The sequence below is a fragment of the Oryctolagus cuniculus genome, chromosome 2 (genome assembly GCF_051225735.1).
Source record: "Oryctolagus cuniculus isolate XC-2025 breed Fujian yellow rabbit chromosome 2, ASM5122573v1, whole genome shotgun sequence".
NCBI classification, from domain to species: domain Eukaryota; kingdom Metazoa; phylum Chordata; class Mammalia; order Lagomorpha; family Leporidae; genus Oryctolagus; species Oryctolagus cuniculus.
This window is the reverse complement of record NC_142868.1, coordinates 72,352,066-72,372,522: the sequence shown is the minus strand read 5'-3', so window position 1 is coordinate 72,372,522 and position 20,457 is coordinate 72,352,066. Positions and strand designations below refer to the sequence as shown.

The 20,457-nt window shown below is 41.4% G+C and overlaps 1 pseudogene; it reads right to left on the bottom strand.

The window, feature by feature from the left end:
- Nucleotides 1-15,753: 15,753 nt before the first annotated feature.
- LOC149127832 (small ribosomal subunit protein uS2 pseudogene) lies at nucleotides 15,754-16,548 on the bottom strand (annotated as a pseudogene).
- Between the last annotated feature and the right edge of the window lie 3,909 nt (nucleotides 16,549-20,457).

The window sequence follows — 20,457 nt, the reverse complement described above, 5'->3', positions numbered from 1 at the left end:
CCCTTACTACCCACATGGAAGACCCCAACTGAAGTCTGAGTTCTGGGCTTCAGCCTAGTCCAGCCCTAGTTGTTGTAGGCCTTTGGGAAATGAGCCAGGGAATGGAAGATCTCTCTGTCTCAAAAATTTTTAAGTAAATAAGTAAAATAAAATTAGAAAGTTATTCAGCAGGTTCTATAAACTTTGCCTAGCCTATGATTCAGCAATTCTACATGTATTTACATTTGAAAAAGAAAACACATATACTAAGACCTATATAAAAGTATTCATGAAACTTTATTCCTAATAGCTAGAAACTAAAAGCTGGTCGGGGCCGGCGCCATGGCTCACTTGGTTAATCCTCTGCCTGCAGCGTCGGCATCCCATATGGGCGCTGGGTTCTAGTCCCGGTTGCTCCTCTTCCAGTCCAGCTCTCTACTGTGGTCAGGGAGGGCAGTGGAGGATGGCCCAATGCTTGGGTCCCTACACCCACACAGGAGACCAGGAAGAAGCACCTGGCTCTTAGCTTTGGATCAGCACAGCGCCGGCCATTGCGACCATTTAGGGAATGAACCAAAAGAAGGAAGACCTTTCTCTCTGTCTTTCTCTCTCACTGTCTATAACTCTACCTATCAAAGAAGAAGAAGAAGAAGAACAAGAACAAGAACAAGAACAAGAAAGAAAGAAACTAAAAGCTAGCCAAATGTTCAGCAATAGAAAACAGTATAAGCAAAATGCAGTATATTCACATACTAGGATACATACTCAACAGTGAAAGGAAGCAAATTGGTCATATATACAACATCATGGGCGAATACCAGAACGTGCACAGGGAAAGAAGCTACAAGCAATACTGCACACAACCTGAGTCCACTTTGATGATATGCTACCACAAGTGAAGCTAGTATCTACTCAAAGAAATCAAAACTCTTGGGCCTGAGGTGAGAGACAACTAAGAAATGCTGCTACGGATTGACCAGGAAAATGCTCGAGGGAATCTGCTGAGATGATTAAAAGGGAAAAGCTCTTTGTAAACACGAGGATTATAAACGTGTGTGCACTTTTCAAAGCTCATCAAACACAAGACCTGCGCATTTCACTGAGCTTCATATTAGCACACTGGAGGAGCAGGCATTGTGGCACCGCGTTGTATACGCTGTTCCGCCTGGAGCACATGCATCTTGTATCAGAGGCCAGTGTGTGCCCCAGCAACTGCATCTCCAAACCAGATTCCTGTTGATATGTCTTTGGAGGCAGCAGACGATGGCTTACGGGCTTGGGCCCTAGAAACCACGTGCGAGACCTAGATGGAGTTCCTGCCTCCTGGCTTTAGCCTGGCTCAGCCACGGTTGTTTCAGGCATTTGTGAGCAAACTAGCAGATGGAAGATATTCCTGTCTCTTTTCTGTATCTTTTAGTCACTCTGCCTTTTGAATAAATAAAACATAATTTAATAAGCTTTAAAAATATAAGCTTCTTAGTAATCAGAGAAAGGAAATTTAGTCTTCAAGGAAATTTCATGATATATTCAATACATTGGTAAATAATCAAAGTATAACATAAGTAGAAAAATTTAATCAAAATATAGAATAATAGGGAATACTTGGTGAGAGAATTATAATGACTTTGGAAATCAATTTGACATTATATCATAAATAGAGCATGAGCAGCCCATCCCAGCGTATGCAGGTTGGAGAAGTCCAGTCTGTGTGCCTTATAAGGCTTACATGCTCATTTGGTCTGGCTTGGCCAAGGCAATGGCAGGCAGGGCTCAAAATTCAATAAATCTATAGCAAGCTAATTTTTAAGTTGATAATTTTGTATGGCCCATGAATGATTTGTGAGTATCCAAATGACCCTTGGCAGAAAAATGTTCCCTACCCTTGCAAGAAATTTTGTCCATTTGCACAAGGAATCATGTAGAATAATATGTTTATAGCAGTATTAATAAGAGTAAAATGCTTCAAGCAACCCAAATGTCTATTGGTGAGAAAATGGATTTTAAAAATATTAATATATTCACAAATTGAACACTATGCAATGGTGGAAATGTATACACTTGAACTATGTATGTCACATGGCTGGAATATATAAAGTTCATACACAGAGAAAGCAAATTGTAGAAACCTAAGAAATGTGATACTATATAGAATTCAAAAGCAAACAAAGTGAAGCAGTTCATCATTACATATGCACTACACATGTGGATGGAATTACAATGAAAAGTCACAGGGCAGGGGAGTAGGATGGACAAAAGCAGAGAAGGAAGCAGTGCTCCCTGTTTGGATTTGAGTAATGAGTTCAAAGGTGTTTCTTCAACTATTTCATTTTCTTTTTTTTTCAACTTTTATCTAATAAATATAAATTTCCAAAGTACAACTTTTGGATTATAACAGCTTTTCCCCCCATAACTTCCCTCCCAGCCACAACCATCCCATCTCTCTCTCCCTCTCCCATCCCATTCTTCATCAAGATTCATTTTCAATTATCTTTATATACAGAAGATCAACTTAGTATATACTAAGTAAAGATTTCAACAGACTGCATGTATCTGTATTATGTACCTGTCATCTCTCTATTGTCAATGTGTATGCTTGTGTGTGTATAAATATATCTGTCACAAGTATTCTCTTGTGCTTACCAAACATTTCATAATAAAAACAAACAAAATCTCCTAACTCCCCAGTACTGTTGTTTTGGTTTTCCCTTCTATGTCTTCGTTTATAAACTTAGTGTGTGGATATTCTCCCTTCCATTATATATAAGGTTACCTCCTTATTTTGTCCTTTAGCTCTATTAAGGTAGAGGTGACAAAAACTGGATATATCGGCTTGCGCCGCGGCTCAATAGGCTAATCCTCCACCTTGCGGCGCTGGCACACTGGGTTCTAGTCCAGGTCGGGGCGCTGGATTCTGTCCCGGTTGCCCCTCTTCCAGGCCAGCTCTCTGCTGTGGCCCGGGAGTGCAGTGGAGGATGGCCCAAGTGCTTGGGCCTGCACCCCATGGGAGACCAGGAGAAACACCTGGCTCCTGCCTTCGGATCAGCGTGGTGCGCTGGCCACAGCGGGCCAGCCATGGCGGCCACTGGAGGGTGAACCAACGGCAAAAGGAAGACTTTTTTCTCTGTCTCTCTCTCTCTCTCACTGTTCACTCTGCCTGTCAAAAAAAAAAAAAATTGGATATATAAAAGGTGTACAATACGATTGTGTAATACAAGAAAACATTGTGAAATGATTACTACAATCATGTTCATTAACATAAGTTACCATGTATAAGTAGGGGGAAAGGACATTTAAGATATACTTTCAGGAGCTGGCATTGTGGCAAGGTGGAGTAAAGTGTCAATCACCACACCAGCATGCCATATTTGAATACCAATTTAAGTCCAAGTTGCTGCATTTCTGATCCAGCATTCCTAAATACCAATGTGGGAAGGCAGTAGAAGATGGCCCAAGTACTTGGGAACCTGCCAAGCATGTGGGAGACCAACATGGAATTTCTGGCTCCTGCTTTCAGCATGGCCCAAACCTGGCTGCTGTGGCAATTTCATGGCGGGGAGGGGAGCAGATGGAGTTTCAAGTTCATAGCAAAATTTACCAGGATATACAGAGAATTCTGTCTCTACCCCTCATCATGTACACACATACACATACACACACACACAACCTATCCCACTTATGAAAATTCTCCATCAGAGTGGTGCATTCATAAAAATTTATGGACCTATATTGATGCATAATTATTATTCAAACTGCATGGTTTACCTAAAGGGTTCACTGCGGGTGTCATATAGCCTAATGATTTTGACAAATGTGTAGTGACATGTATTCACCATTACGATATTGTGTAGAATAATTTCATTGACCTGAAACTCCTCTGTGCTCTGCCTATTCTTTCCTATTATCCCTCACCCATGGCAACCACAAACCTTTTCACTGTCTCTATAGTTTTGCCTTTACCAGAATGTCACATAGATGAAGTCATACACTATACAGACTTGTTACATTGAACTTTTATTTAGCAATATGCATTTAAGGTTCTCTGTGTCTTCATGGCTTAATAATTCATTTTTTAACACTCAATAATATCCTATTATATGGAGGTATTAGTTTGCTATTAATCACCTACCAAACAACATCTTTGTTGCTTCCAAGTTTTGGCAATTAAATGAAGCTACCATAAGCATCCATGTGCAGACTCTTATGAGAACCTAAGCTTTCAACTCATTTTAAGGTAAGTACCAAGGAGTACATTGCTGTATAGAATAGAAAGAGTATGTTAAATTTTTAAACAAACTGTCAAACTGCCTTTCAAAGTGACTGCACCATTGTATATTGGCACATTCCAACAGCAATGAATGAGAGTTTCTATGGCTCCTCAACCTCACCAACATTTGTTTTGAATAGTCAACCTTCTAGTAGGTGGAATCCTAACATTGTTTTAATTATTATCTAATGATATATGATCTTGAACATTTTTTCATGTACTTACTTGCCTTATATATATAGCCTCTGGTGAGATATCTGTTCATGCTTTTTACACATTTTTAATGAGGCATTTTGTTTTCTTATTGTTGTTTTAAAAGTTCTTTCTATGGGGAGCTGGTGTTGTGGCATAGTAGGCTAAGCCTCCACCTTCAGTACTGGCATTCCATATGGGTGCTGGTTCGTGTCACAGCAGGTCCTCTTCCAATCCAGCTCTCTGCTTAAGGCCCAAGGGCTTGGGCCCCAGCATCCACATGGGAGACCTGGAAGAAGCTCCTGGCTCCTGGCTTTGGCTGTTGCAGCCATTTGGGGAGTGAACCAGTGATGGAAGACCTTTCTCTCTGTCTCTCCCCCTTCTCTTTCTGTAACTCTACATTTCAAATAAATAAGTAAAATATTTTTTAAAAAATTTATTTGTATGAAGATACTTCAAAAAGTTTAAAGAAATGGGATTAAAAGTTTATTTTGCTGCAAAAAAATTGAAATCCATGTACACCATGAAGTCTTCAAAAAGTTCATGGAAAATGGATACTATGAAAAAATTGGACATGAATTTCAAAGGTTTTATGCATTTGGATAACAGTGTTTCATCAACTATGTCATTTGTGAATATTTTCTATTAGTCTCTGGCTTGTCAATCTCCGACACTCTCTTTTGCAAAGCAGAAGATTTTTTCTAATGAAGTCTGGCTTATCAATTATTTCTTTCATGTATCATGCCATTTATATGCCTCTAAAATATAATTGCTAGAGTAAGCATTTGGAACAGTAGTAAAGTCACCTTTTGGGACACCCACACACCCAATTAAAGTCCCCAAGTTCTAGTCCCAGCTTCTCCATTTCTCATCCAACTTCCTGCTAATGCATACCCTGGGAGGCAGCAAGTGACAGCTCAAGTCCCTGAGTCTCTGCCACCCACCTGGAAACCCAGGCTGAATTCTTGGTCCCTTTCACTGATCTGACTTTGACCTGGCCTATGCTTGGATGTTGTGGACATTTGCGAGTGAACTGGTGACACTTTAAAGGTGACATCAGTTTTCTCAATATAGAACTTACACAATTTTTATTAGATTTATCTCTTGATACCGGGTGTCCATGTATAGTTGTAATCACACACACACACACACACACACACACACACACACGTTGTTTTTCTTGTAAATGTTGTTTTCAAATTACATTTTCTATAGCCTTATTGTTCATGTATAGAAAGACAATTTACTTAAATATCAATAATGAGCATTCATCTGAACTATTCCATTCTAATAATTTGTACCTACGTGTGTAGGGGAGCAGGGAGAGGCAGGGATTTCTATGTAAAGAATTGCATGATTTATTAATAATGGCAGGTTTTATTTCATCCTTGTCTTACTGTGATTTCAACAAGAATAGGTTTATAGTATTTTCACTTCAATTTGCTTTAGATTTTAAATAGGTAGATTTTATCAAGTTAGAGAAATTCTCCACTTCTAATTTGCTGAGAGTTTTACAAGAATAATGAGTTTTATTGAAAGCTTTTTTCTGTTTCTACTAAAATGACCATATATTTTTTCTTCTTTAAACTTTTAAATATGAAAAGTTTTTCTAATATTAAACATTTCTAATATTAAAACATTACTGCATTTGAAATAAACCCTAGTCATGATGCTGGTTTTACTTGCAAATATTGTGTCTCAAATATTTGCACATATGTTCATAGTTTGTTCTTAGATTGTGTTATTCAGAATTTATTGAGAACATCCCCTCTTTCCATTCTCTGTATGATTTTAGATAAGACGGACATTAAGATTTTGGTCCTATCATGTTGAGTGAAATAACCAGACCCAGAAAGACAAATAACACATGTTCTCCCTTGTATGTGAGAGCTAAAATTGAAAAAGCAAACAAAAAAGAAAGAGGGAAAATAAAGGAAGAACAGAAAGAAATATCTGTATGCATCAGTACTGCTGAAAATATAGTTTTCTTAAAAAAATTAAATTAAAAATATATATAGTGTTTTAAAACTTCATTTTATGACTCTGTCAAATCAATGGTTAAGAATGTTATACTACTATGGTTTTAAAAATGTGTAATTACTTTAAACTGTATATGGGTGAAATGGACATTATACCATTCAATTTTTTTTATTTTTTTATTTTTTGACAGGCAGAGTGGACAGAAAGAGAGAGAGAGAGAGAAAGGTCTTCCTTTGCCATTGGTTCACCCTCCAATGGCCACCGCGGCCGGCGCGCTGCGGCCGGCACACCGCGCTGATCCGAAGCCAGGAGCCAGGTACTTGTCCTGGTCTCCCATGGGGTGCAAGGCCCAAGGACCTGGGCCATCCTCCACTGCACTCCCTGGCCACAGCATAGAGCTGGCCTGGAAGAGGGGCAACCGGGACAGAATCCGGCGCCCCGACCTGGACTAGAACCCTGTGTGCTGGCGCCGCAAGGTGGAGGATTAGCCTAGTGAGCCGCGGCGCTGGCCACCATTCAATTATTATTCATGGCTGTTGTCTATATTCCCACTAAACTAGAGTCTTTTTGTTTCTTACTTTTTAAAATACTTATTTGGTGAAGTATTAAGCTTTTTTACTGTGTTATACATTTAAAATATGTTATCTCAAAAACTAAAAAAAAAAAAAGGGAGAAGGGAAGATGGTGGGAGAAAGAGAGATGGAGGGAGGGAGGGAGGGAATGTCATATGTTCTTAGAATTGTACCTACAAATCACATTGAATCTATTAAAAACTAAAATTTTAAGTTAATTTAAAAAAAAAAAAAAGCAATACCAACAACTCCAGCATCCCATATGGGCGCTGGCTTGAGACCCCCACTGCTCCACTCCAATCCAGCTCCCTGAAAATACTCCTGGAAAAGCAGCAGAAGATGGTCCAAGTGCTCGGGCCCCTGCACCCATGTGGGAGACTCAGAAGAAGCTTCTGGCTTCTGGCTTCAGACCAGCCCAGCTCCGGCTATTGCAGCCGTTTGGGGAATGAACCAGTAGATGGAAGATCTTTCTCTCTCTCTCTCTCCCTCTCTCTCTCTCTGACTCTCCCCATCTTTCTTTCTGTAACTCTGCCTTTCAAATAAATAAATAAATCTTTCAAAAAAAGAGTTATATCATTTATTTAACAGGCAGAGTTACAGATAGAAAGAGAGATCTTCCATCTGCTGATTCACTCCCCAATAACTACAACAGACAGGGCTGAGGCAGGCTGAAGCCAGGAACCAGGAGCTTCATCTGGGTCTCCCATGTGGGTGTAGAGACCCAAACACTTGGACCGTCTTCCACTGCTTTCCCAGGCCATTAGCAGGGAGTGGAAGTGGAGCAACCTGGGCAAGAACCAGCACCCACATGGGATACGACACCAGCATCTCAGGGGCAGCTTGACCCACTATGCCACAATACTGGCCCCCAGTCAACTTCTCTTATCTTCATTTATGGCCTGCTTTGATGAGTTGCCTGTTCTTTCATGATCTCTTATGTGTTTGGTGTTCTCTTGTTGCATTATAATATGCCCTAGAATTGGTTTGTAATTATATGCACTTCTTTGGATTTATTATGATTATTGAGTTAAAGGTATTGTGTCTTAGAAAAATAATTTCAAAAAATTATCAGCCATTATATATTTAAATAATTTCTTTTTCAAGGCTTCCATAGCCTTGGCAGCTCATGACACATGATCACTGATGTCATAAGTAAGAGTGTCAATTGTTAAATCAACAACAGCTGTCACTGTGCACCTGCTCCCCATGTAGATCCTCTCTCCTTATGAGTAGTACTATGAGAATTAATGGTAAAACTTGTCTTCAAACAGTACTTTATACTCTGTATGTCCGTGTGGGTGCAAATTGTTGAAATCTTAGTATAGTGTTGGTCTTCTGTATATAAAAATAATTAAAAATGAATATTAATGAAGAATGGGATGGGAAAGGGAGCAGGAGGTGGGACAGGAGTGGGAGTGGAATGGTGGGTATGGGGGGGAAGAACCACTATATCCCTAAAACTGTACCTATGAAATTTATATTTATTAAATAAAAGCTTTCTAGGGGTGGGCACTGTGGCATAGCTGGTAAAGCCACCACCTGCAGTGCCGGCATCCCATATGGGTGCTGGTTCAAGTCCTGGCTGCTCCACTTCCGATCCAGCTCTCTGCTATGGCCTGGGAAAGCAGCAGAAGATGGCCAAGTCCTTGGTCTCCTGCACCCACGTGGGAAACCCAGTAGAAGTTCCTGGCTCCTGGCTTCGGATCACTGCAGCTCCGGCCGTTGCAGCCAATTAGGGAGTGAACCAGCATATGGAAGACTTTTTTTCTCTCTCTCTCTCTCTCTTTCTGTGCCTCTCTTTCTCTCTCTGTGCAATTCTGACTTTCAAATAAATAAATAAATCTTTTAAAAATTACATATTTAAAATAAAAAAATAAAAGCCTTCTAAAATAATAATAATTTCTTTCTCACCTTTTTTCTTTAATCTCCCTCTCAAATTTTGATGAGCTGTATGTTGAATTTTCTCAGTCTCTTTACCATTTCTTTTTTAAAAGCATTGATCTCTTTTTGTTATGTTCAACCTTACATTCCAGATAATGTACCAATTATTTTCTCATTTCTATTTAATCTGCTATTTTAACTCTTTTTCTATTCTTGCTTAATTTATTATCATTTCTATTTCTAATATTTCCTCCCAAATATTTGGCTTTCTGTTCATACTTACTCATGCTTTTCATTTCTGCTTCTACACATTTAAACAGATTAAGCCTACTTCTTTTAAGGTCTGTGTTGAGTAATTCCATCATCTGATGGTTTTGCATGTCTGTTTCTGTTGGCAACTCCTCATGACAACTTACGTGTTTATGGCCTCGTTTTATGGAGTCAAAGTTGTTACCACTCTCCCTGTGAAAGTGAAGGCTTTTCTGAGGATTATTTCTCCAGGGAGTATTGACATTTGCGTCTCTTAGTTACCTGGGGACACTATAGCCTCCACACATTTTAAATTTAAATTATCTGCTATAGTTTTCAGACCATATAAGCAATGGGAACCCAAACTCCCACCCAGGTAAGAGCTGGCAAAGGATGTTTTTTAAGTCAACACTGAAACTGCAGCCAAGGCTGCGGTAGATACGTCCCTTGCTGTTTTCCTCCAGTTGTAGGACAGTGATTTCCCATCCAGCCTCCCTCCCTTAGGGAGCTGACTTACTCACAGCTCCCTTCCCCTTTTCCAAGACAAAAATGAGTCCTAGCTTGTCTGATGCCTCCAGGCTCTGGCCTGGACTCGTGCTCTCTTTGTTGCCAACCTCATACGATTTCCCGGTCTTGCAGCTGTAAAGTTTCAGAACCAGTGGCTCATCACAGTGCCAAAAAACACAAAACCAACAAAAAAATAGTCTGGAATATTTGTTTGTCATCATATATCTTCTTGTACTTGAATTTTGAAGAATTTACATGAATTATATATGATAAACAAGTGTATTAAGTAAAATTTAAAATGTTCTGAATGTCAGCTTGACCCTAGATTTAATAAGAATAATTTTAAGATATATTTAAGCATATTGTTTTTGTCTTCAACTTGGTCTCACAGTTTCAATACAAAAAAACTCAACCTTAAAGGAAAAAGAAAAAGTTCCTTATCTAATTCATTCAAACACAATAGCTCTTCAAGATAGCACTTCATAAGGAAGTCACAGGTAAAGTTTCTTACTTTGTTCTGGTGCATTTGGAAAACATAATCTCAATACTTGTTGACATTGACAAAGGATTTCCAGAATTTGCAGTGTTATTTGCAATTGTTTTTTACCTTCCTAGGAATATATTAAGTTCCACTACAGATTTCTCTTCAAAACTGAGACTGAAGGGACCATCTCACCCTAGCCGTGCTCCTGGCCATGTGTTCCATACTTTTCTACTCCCACATCACCTACCTGGCAGTTTCCCATCTTTACCCTCAAAGCAATCCTCATCCCTGTGGATTTTAGTGTTTGCTTATATATGTACTCCAAGCTTCTCCTTTTTAACATTATCACATCAGTCATTTCTGTTGCCCTCCAATGTGCTATGCACCTCTTGAAACATTATTGTCATCCCTGATTTTTCTCACTTACTCTACTTTAAGGAGCCACCACCAACTCTCCTCTGTTCTCAGTGTTTTTGGTAGGATTGTGGCAATGTAAAGGACCAGGGAGAGGGCACATTTTAAACCCCTCTTTGGTGGAAAATTATTTTTTAAGATTTATTTATGTATTTGAAAGTCAGAGTTACATAGACAGAGAAGGAGAGGCAGAGAGAGAGAGAGAGGTCTTCCATCTGCTGGGTCACTCTTCATTTGGCCACAATGGCCAGAGCTGCGCATATCCGAAGCCAGGAGCTACAGTGTCTGCCCCCAGAAAAATTATTTCCTAAGCAGAATCCATGAGATGGCTCTACAGTAGCAACAGACAAATTTTCTCCACTTTCCAAGGGACCTTAGCTCAAAAAAATTACTCTAAATCTAATTTTGGCATGAATAAATTAAGGCACAAAAATTTTTAAGTTTACTTACATGAATTTATTAATTGATTATGTTAATGTCATTATCAATATAGACATAGTTTTATTCAAGAAACAATGTTCCTATTTCGAAGTCTCCTATGAAAAAAACATCATTATCATGCTATAAGAAAATACAATACAAAAGGATAGAGCCCGCTGTAAGAATCCTAACTTTTCACGTAATCACTCATCTGCTTTGGAGTTTTGTGTTGTTAGGTTTTGTTTTCTAGATGTTGAGGGACATTTTTCTCTTGCTCCTGGAATAATGCCCATCTTCACCTCCATCTCTTTAACTCGGTCACTACCTGTGAGAACTGCATAGCAATAAATGGAAAAATTAGAACATCAGGGGTATATGTCTGCTGTCAGCACAGAGCTGTCTTGAATAATTCATGAGAGAGATTCAAGGGGCACTTTCAGTCCCTTTTCAAAGTACACAACATGGCCATGGCAAAACCTGTGCCGAACCCCAAGGGAGGTGTACAGAATTACTCATAATAGATTTTGAGGCTGATAAAATGGTATCCCTATGAATAAGTAACCAATAGAACACATTTTCTTGCATCAAAGGAAGGAAATTTATAAACTTGAGAAGAAAGGGGTCTCCACAGACCCTACCCTCCCTCTCTCTTTTCTCTATTTTTCTTTATTTTTCTCTAATCTCCCAATTTAATCATTCCTTTCCTCCCCTTTTTCCCTCCTCGTATCTGGTAAACTTAAAAAGCCTTAGACCTAGTTCAGATGGCAATGGCTAATGTCTCCTTCTGTTGAGCCTGTCAAAGCTCATGTGTTCTGGACTCGGAAAGCTTTTAGGCACATGTGAATGAAGGTGGAAGGAAGAGAAGCTAAAGCAGTCTCTGACAGGTATCAGCCAGGAGCTGACCAGACACAGCTTGGGCATGCATTCTGCTGAACAGAAACAACTGCATCAAGACGCTCGTTGACTGTGATGAAGGGAGACAAAAACAAGACCACCCCATAAACATGTCTGAACACAGGTTAAAAATAAGAACACCATACAAACCACAGCCTATCCAAACGTCCCCCTCATCCAGCTGAAATGAACAACTGTCTCATCACGAATTACAATGTAAGCCCTGCTGTTTCTCCTGCCGACTAGCAAAAATTTGTTACGATGCTTTTCTGGGGCCAGCACTGTGGCTTAGTAGGTTAAGCCTCCGCCTGTGGCAGCGGCATCCCATGAGAGTGCCGGTTTGTGTCCAGCTGCTCCTTTCTGATCCAGCTCTCTGCTTATGGCCTGGGAAAGCAGAAGAAGATGATACAAATGCTTGGGTCACTGAACCCACACAGTGAACCCCAAAGAACTTCCTGGCTCCTGACTTCAGATCGGCCCAGCTCCAGCCATTGCAGCCATTTGAGGAGTGCATCAACAGATGAAAGAACTCTCTCTCTCTCTCTCTGTAACTCTGCCTCTCAAATAAATAAATAAATCTTTAAAATATACATATATATGTATTTTAAAAGATGCTTTTCATATAGAATTTTTTACATCACAGAAATGTCACTAATTTCTCACCACAAATCACCTAAAATAACCCAAACCCCATGATGAGCCCCTTCTAACTCAGCCCTCTGAAGATGTCCCTTGAATCCCCACAGTATGGTCTCCTTCGATGCTGCTTGTAACAATCATCTCATTAAAGAAGAAAGTACATCTCAAAAATTAGCATTTCTTTTCTTCACGACAGAAGTCTAGCTTCAAATAAGGAAAGAATATTCTTCCTGTTAAGAAAACTTTGATCCTGTCCTTTGAGAATCGGTGATCACAGTATTACTATGCTAGGGAATGTTTAACTCTTTTCCCAGCATATCCTACATTATATGAGTTGCTGTAATAGGCTCTTTAGAAACCCGAGGGCATTAATATAGCTTTCTGTTAATTCCATTCAAAATCTCACTGAGTTCCCTCTTGTCCTTGTCAATGGAGAAGGATCATGTTCCAGTACATCTCACTATACAATAAAACCAGTTTTACGAGAATTGTGCTTATAACAAGATTATTTTCAAATGTTGGATATTGACCAAAATCTCACCAATCCAGAAAGTTACCTTCATTCTAATATTGTTTCCATACTTGTTATTCAGAGCCAGTCAGCCCCAAGGCAATGTTAATATTATTTGAGAAGCACAAATAAAGATTTCCCAGCTGAAAGATTTCCTTCCCACTAGGCTGTCACTGGGGGAAGAAAGAAATTAACATTTATTGAGTTTCTTCTAAATGTGAAGCACTCTCATAAAAATTTATCTCATTTAATCCTCACAACATGCTGCAAGATGGATACTATTCAAATTTAGACACTTGAGAAAACTAAAGGTTGATAGTTTTCTGTGCATGCAGGGCCTCCGCCCTTTCCCTTCTATTCTTTTGGGACAGGTCAGTTGTAGATCTATGGTAGGTGCTCAATAGAAGGTCAGTTGAATAAATGAGGTTAGAAAAAGATAAGAAAATTGTCCAGGATTGAAAACATCCTAAGAAACAAACTAGGATTCAAACTTCTTTCCAATTCCTAATCCCTGATCTTTATTAAGAAACTAAAATATATAAGTTGATAGAGATTCTGTTATTTGACAATTAAACCTACATTAGGATATGACTATAAACACAGTAAAGGAGAAAAATATTTTTAAGTGCCCAGCACATCAATCTCTAATGAGTGAACAGGAAGCATACAATAGCATTTATTCCCCTTTTCCTAGTCAAATAGCTTCATTAGGATTTTCTGGAGCCAATTTTCTCTTTGACTAGATACTATAGAAGCCAAACAATAGCTCACATTGTGCTGTTAACTGGTATCGAAGTATTTTCTTGGCTCGTACCTACAGCAGGGTTTTCTGAGACTATATTCCAGAATAAAAATAAGCTTCTGATGTGGGCCAATTACATCCTATGTATTATGAAAGAAGGGCCACATCAAAAAAAAATTGTTTTATTTTCAGAATGTGCCAGTCCCTAGGCCTGGACACCCAACTAGAACTGGAAGAACTTGGAATGCAGCCAGCTGGAAGGACTTGGAATGCAGCCAGCTCTACCTAACTTCCATCCTGCATCTCATGAGGAAACAAAAATGAAGAAGCGGGGAATAAAGCAGAGGAGTATACCATAAAATAAAGGATAAATGGGGACTAGTCTTTGGCACAGCAGTTAAGGCATTGCCTGGGACCTCTGCTTCCCATATTGGAGTGCATGGGTTAAAGTCCTAGCAATGGTCTTCATTCCACCTTCCTTCTAATATGCACTCTGGGAGGCAGCTGGTGATGGCTTAAGTAGGTGGCTCCCACCACCCACATGGGAGTCCTGAATTGAGTTCCTTGCTCTTCGCTTCAGCCTGGCCCAGCCCCAGATACTGTGGGCATTTGGGAAGTGAACCAGTGAATGGAGGACATCTCTCCCCCGCCCCTTCTCTCTTTCTCTCTCTCTCTCTCTCTCTCTCTCTCTCTCTCTCTCCATCTATCTATCTATGTCTGTCTTTCAAATAAAAAGATGATAAACTATATTTCTGCTTGAGTAAGTGAAATCCAAATCCAGAGTTGGACCAGGAAAAAAAGATAGAAGAAAGAAGATGCCAGCAGAAGAGAGAGATGAAAAAATTTAAAAAAAGCTTTTCTGGCTTTTCACTCTGACTCCAGCACAGCACAAAGATATACGAACCCACTGAGCTGTTCCTGCTTCTGAGTCCACTCAACTTTCACAATTCCATACTCTTTTTACACCCCAATAATCCAACAACTGTCCCCATTCTTAACATGATGGGCTGCTCAGATCCACCTTCTAATCATAGAAGGATGCTGCCTAAACCAGAATGTATAAAATTGATCCCAATCCTAATGAGCCCTTAGGAGTTTATTGAAAATCTTTTATGCTTTCAACTTTGCTTGTAAACAACATCAATTTACCCACAGACAAAAGATATTTTGCCAATAGCAGACAGAATGCATCATCAATAGAGTCGGCAGGTGAATCTGCCAGGAGCAGGTCTCCCTGTGCCAGCGGCCACTGCATTAGCAGACTGATGTTAACACTTTAAAGAGCTTTCATCCTGATCCTGAGCTAGGTGGGCCCCAGCCCTTGACACTAAACTGACACTCGGTGTACAAATGTGACCGTGATCATTACTTTCAAATAAGAAATTAAGTTTGGAGCAAGCACTTGGCCTAGCAGTTAAAGACACGAGTTAGGATGCCCACTTCCTATACCCAAATGCTTGTGCTCAATTCCTAGTTCCAGCTCTTGGCTCCAGCTTCCTGCTGGTGTGCACCCTGGGAGGTCCAGTAATGACCTCTCTCTGTCTCTCTCATTCTTCCTCTCTCGTAACTCTTTCAAATAAAACAAATAAATCTTTAAAAAAAAAAAAAAAAGTCTTTTAGTCTCCTCAACCTTTCCCTCTGCCTATCTCCTTAATCTGTATTAATGTTTTCTTGCTGTTAAAACAAATTATTATAGGTTTAGCAACTTAATACAATAAATACAAATTTATTATCTGGTAGTTCTGGAGGTCACAAGTCCAAAGTCATTTTTGCTAGATTCAAAATAAGATGTAGGTGAGTCTGCAATGCTTCTGGAAGATCATGGGGAGAATGGGTCCTTATCTCTTTCAGCCTCTAGAGGGCACTCGCATTCCTTGGCTTGTAGCCCCATCTTCAATCTTCAAAGGCCAGGGAGTAGCACTTTATTTATTTATTTATTTATCCATTCACTCATTCTGTAGAAACTGGTGTTTATTTTCCATCAACCTCATCTCCATGTTTGCTTCAGAGACCATGAAAAGCAGCTTAACACCACTCAGTGGTTGCTCCTACACACTCAGTGGCCTGAGCAGTGGGCACTGCAGACCAATCTTCAGTGGCAGGCTGAGCACTAGTCTTCAGTGGGAAACTGCTGAATAGGCACGGATGGGTACCTGCTGCCTTCACACCAGTCTGCAACCTCAGGCTGAGCAGCAGTGAACTCAGGTGCTGGGGCCGTCCATTCACCCTGAAACTCCTCCTTGGTCACAGCTTTTTCAGCAGCAGCCTGCTCTTCTTTTTCATTCTCTTCAGGATCTCTGTAGAAGCAGAGATCAGGCATGACCTCCCAGGGGTGTTCATGGCAGAAGGTACCACGCATGCGCAGATCCTCCCAGGCCAGCATCCACCACATCAGACCCACTGAGTGGGCTCCCTTGTTGCATGGGATGGCAATGTCCACAGAGCACAGAAAAGAGTCTGTGTGACACATAGCAGTGGTAGGCAGGTTCACATGAGACGCCTCCGTGAGAGGCTGGTGGTCAGCCCTGGGATCAGGAACCACCAGAAGCTGTGGCTCCCAGAGGCTGCCTGGATCTAGTTAGTGAGGGTTCCAGGTGTGCCACAGCCAGCAGTAGGAGCAGCTCCAGGGGCAGCAGCAAACTTCAGCACAGCCCTCTGGCCAGCGTATCTGGAGGATAGCACACTGACATCAGCAGGGTCTTCAATGGCCGCAATGGCCAACAGAAGGTCCTCCCAGGTCCTCTTCAGATTCATGACGTGGATGCCACCACTTTTCCTTTTGTAGAGGTGCTGTTGCATTTGGAAGGAATCTGAGGACATCCTCCTTCATTTGCAGGAAATCGAGGGCTCCAGACATTGCAACAGCTTCCCCTTAAGTTATGCAGGGAATCAAGAACAAAGCCCTATGGACCTTTCGCAGGGTAGCACGGAAAGGGAGAGTAGCACTTTATCTGCCCTCTGCCTGGACTTCTGTCCCTAAGTCTTGTCCACAGCTCCCCTAGGTAATCATTTCCATTTCCTCTCATGCCCTGTGAAACTACTCTAAATGGCTGTTTCAGGCTGTGGTGGTAGATATTCGAAGTCAAGTCAGATACTTCAGCCAGGCTGTAAGCTTTTTTCAGCCCCGAGGCAAACACCCCTCTACTGTGTAACCACAGCCCCAGGGATGCACGGGAAGCTTTCGGTGGCCTGAGGCAAGAGCTGAAGGGAAAGTAAGCACCATCCTTCTCCTACAGCGGGGACCTAAGGGTCCAGGTGTTAAAATTACTCTTTCCAAAGAAAGCCTCTGTGAAATGAGAAACTTTAGACAAAATACTTTTATTGCAGTTTATTTAGGTGTTAAAGGATTCATGAATCTGGCAGCACTCAAAACCAGAAGAGGTATAGAGACACCCCCCCCTTTTTAAAACATTTTTTAAAGATTTATTTTATTTGAAAGACAGAGAGAGAGAGAGAGAGAGATTTCATCTGCTAGTTCACTCCCCAAATGCCTGCCACAGCCAAGTCAGGGTCAGGATGAAGCCAAGAGCCAGAAACTCCATCCAGGTCTCCCATATGGGTGACAGTGACCCAAGCACCTGAACTATCATCTGCTGCCTTCACAGGCACATTATCAGGGAGCCCAATTGGAAGAGGAGCAGCTCGGACTCAACATAGCACTCTGATATGTGATGTCAATGTTGCAAGTTGTGATTTAACCTGCTGTGCCACATGTCAGCCCCAGAGAGCCCTACTTCAACAGCATAAACTTTGATAAGCTTCAACAACATAAGTAGGCTTTGATAGGCTGAACAAAATAATTTCTTGATTGACTACTGCTAGGCATTTGCCTTATTGGGGTAAGAGCCAGTGGAAATGCATTTGTTCTTTAAAGGCTGGTTGTATGATTGTGACCAGCTACTGGTTGAAGGTGATTGAATGAAACTTGATTTAGGTTTGGGTTTTTCTTTTCCCCTCCAAATAATTAGTTACAAGCAATACCTGAAAGTTTCCATTTTCTTTTTTTTTTTAAGATTTTTTTCTTTATTTGAAAATCAGAGTTACACAGAGAGAGAAGGAGAGGCAGAGAGAGAGAGAGAGGTCTTCCATCCGCTGGCTCACTCCCCAATTTGCTGCAACAGCTGGAGCTGCACCTATCTGAAGCCAGGAGCCAGAATCTTCCTCTGGGTCTCCCATTCAGGTGCAGGGGCCCAAGGACTTGGGCCATCTTCCACTGCTTTTTCAGGGCACAGCAGAGAGCTGGGTCGGAAGTAGAGCAGCCAGGACTCAAACGGGTGCCCATAAGGGATGCCAGCACTACAGGCAGCGGCCTCACCCGCTATGCCACAGAGACAGCCCCTCCATTTACTTGTGTAAGAGTTCTGAGTGCGGAAAAATCTGTTGGCTAATGGCCTCCTACTTATTTTGCTTTAACATCTCTGATCTTTAATTTCTAATAAACTACCATCACCATATTCTTTAACTCCTGCCCACCTAATGCAAGAGTATATAGAAAAGCTTTTTTATTCTCAACCTTTTTACAACTTTAACATAAGAATAAAAGTGAGGATACTAGCACTGGATGAACTTGGACCTTCAGTGGAATCCTAAAGAAAAGAGTGCCATTTTATCATCCTGTCATATACAGTCAGTACTGCTAGAAGGCTGCATACATACGTGTGTCTAAAAATCACCACAATATGCAAAACTATGCAAAGAAAAACAATAGTGTTTGTGGGTTCATGGGCTTATTGTCAGTTGCCATATTAAAAAATAATAGGAGGGGTGAGTATTGTGGCATAGTGGGGTAAGCCATCTCCTGCAACACCGGCATCCCATATTAGGAGACCTGTATGAGTCCCGGCTGCTCCATTCCTGACCCAGCTCCATGCTAAGGCATCTGGAAAGATGGTAGTGAATGGCCCAAGTACATGGGTTCCTACCACCCACATGGGAGACACAGATGGAATTCCAGGCTCCTGGCTTCAGCCTGGACCAGCTGTAGCCATGGCAGCCATTTCAGAAAGGAACCAGCAAATGGAAGATGCCTCCCTTTCTGTCTCTCCCTCTCTCTCTCTGTTACCCTGCCTTTCAAAATAAATTTTAAAATCTTCAAAAATATTATAGGAACTTTATATATATATATATACACACACATATATTTTTAGTATAGTTTTACAATTGATAAGAAATACATGCATAGTATTAATAAATACATATGGGGCCGGCGCCGCGGCTCACTAGGCTAATCTTCCACCTTGCGGCGCCAGCACACCGGGCTCTAGTCCTGGTCAGGGCGCCGGATTCTGTCCTGGTTGCCCCTCTTCCAGGCCAGCTCTCTGCTGTGGCCTGGGAGGGCAGTGGAGGATGGCCCAAGTGCTTGGGCCCTGCACCCCATGGGAGACCAGGAGAAGCACCTGGCTCCTGGCTTCAGATCGGCACGGTGCGCCAGCCGCAGCGGCCATTGGAGGATGAACCAACGGCAAAGGAAGACCTTTCTCTCTGTCTCTCTCTCTCACTGTCCACTCTGCCTGTCAAAAATAAATACATACATACATACATACATATGGCCCCATATCTTGAAAATTAACTGAAGCTTGGTTGTGGAAGTGGATATCAGAAGAATTGCAGCTTGCGAGTTACCATGAAGTTACGAGAGGAGGGTTATCAGAAGGGATAGAAAATAAAGTCAATCAGACAGAGGATTATCAAAGCCAAAGGTAGCTGGTGGATGTTACAGGGTAGGGGGAGGTAAGAGTATGTGTATGTTTTGCTCATTCTAGAGTAGCTTGTTCAGCTAGGTGCAATATTCTCTGCTCACCTGGTGTTTCTCATGGATGAAGCCATGCACAAATATGAAATTCACATTGCACTCAAATTGTTTTCTGATACATCAGTTATGTTGGAACAAATGTGTGTTTTCAAAACAAGTATAAAAGAAGACTGAAATTTTATTATATGAATGATCTGATCAGACTCCTGAGGAGGTAGTCCATCAAGCTATTCAACACAAACTGTTCTCAGTTGTCAGGCATCTTTGAGTATGGATGCTGATAACTGGGGATCATTCCACTCCATTAAAGACAAAATGAAGAGTGGGGTATGAAGATGTCTTACAGAGGCCTAGGAGAAAATACTGGCAAGTATCACAGCGTACACAAAAGGGCTACTGTCGCTCCTCCTCTTCGCGGAGGAACGACACAGGACCCTGTGCTGTTCTTTTGTCTGCTCGGCCCTCCCCGGGTTTGCTGCTGGTTCTTCCCAGGTTGGCTACCGTCCCTTCCACCTCCGTGGAAGGGCGGTTCCCCCTGCCACTTTCCCCACTTCCGCGGGGGAGCGGCACACCGCCGGCCGGCTCTCTCGGGGGCTGCTCAGGTGTTCCCCAGGTGTTCCCCTTAGATGTTCCTGGTGCATGTTGTCTCTCTCCTCCTTTATAGTCCTCTTCCACCAATCCCAACTCTGCTACCCACACGCCGAGTACGCTGCTCTCCTCCAATCAGGAGCAGGTCCTGCTGCTTATTGGTTGAACTGGAGGCAGCTGTGTAGAAGCTGTTTCCTCCTCTCCCAGCGCCATATTGTGGGAGAGCAGATGCATAGAATAAGTCTTAATTCCAGTAACAGTCTAGTCCGAGTTGCTCCCCACAGGCTATGAAATTCTTAGTCCAGCAAAATTCTAACCATGTACTCTATGATTTTAGCTACATAATATTCTGGAAAAGTCAAAACTCTGGGGCCTGTAAAATAAATCAG